Below are 738 nucleotides of genomic sequence, written 5' to 3'. Positions count from 1 at the left end.
TCACACGATGATTCATTCAATCTTAGAAGATCAAATTGTTTTGACGGCGTAACGTAAAATCCGAGAACCACCTCAACACGAATAACCGTCAAACTTTTCCTTATTATTCAGCCAAACTACATCCGTACGTCAATTCTATCGTTCGTTCGTTTATTCCTTCATTCATCCCTCCCTCCGTTCGTTCGTTCATTCATCTATTCGTTTGTTCATTCATTCATTCGTTCAATATTTCCTTCACTTAATCCCTATTTGACCATTCAAACGTTCATCCGACTATTCATCCGATTATGTGTGGTGAGTTTATTCCTATGTTCATTACCAGATAATCATTCACTCGTTCAGTCTTTCATTCATTCGTTCCTTTCATTCATTCATTCATTCATTCATTCATTCATTCATTCATTCATTCATTCATTCATTCATTCATACTACTACTAAATTGCCGCTATTACTACAACTACCATTACTACTACTACTACTAAAGCTGCAGCAATTGCAGCTACTGCAGCTGCTTCCAATAAAATAACGTGAAAAGGGATCAGCGAGAATGGGTGCATGCAGAGAGACACACTATAATTATTCAGTTTCACTATAAATAACACTAGATACAAATATACAAACTAAACCAACCAAAAACAACGTAAATAATAATAAATAAATAATAACAATAATAATAATAATAATAATAACATAGGGTAAAACATCACAATAGCAATAAAAAATAGTTACATAAATGCA

The sequence above is a fragment of the Helobdella robusta genome, assembly GCF_000326865.2.
Source record: "Helobdella robusta unplaced genomic scaffold HELROscaffold_62, whole genome shotgun sequence".
NCBI classification, from domain to species: Eukaryota; Metazoa; Annelida; class Clitellata; order Rhynchobdellida; family Glossiphoniidae; genus Helobdella; species Helobdella robusta.
The sequence above is the reverse complement of the archived record's forward strand: the minus strand, read 5'-3'. Positions refer to the sequence as shown.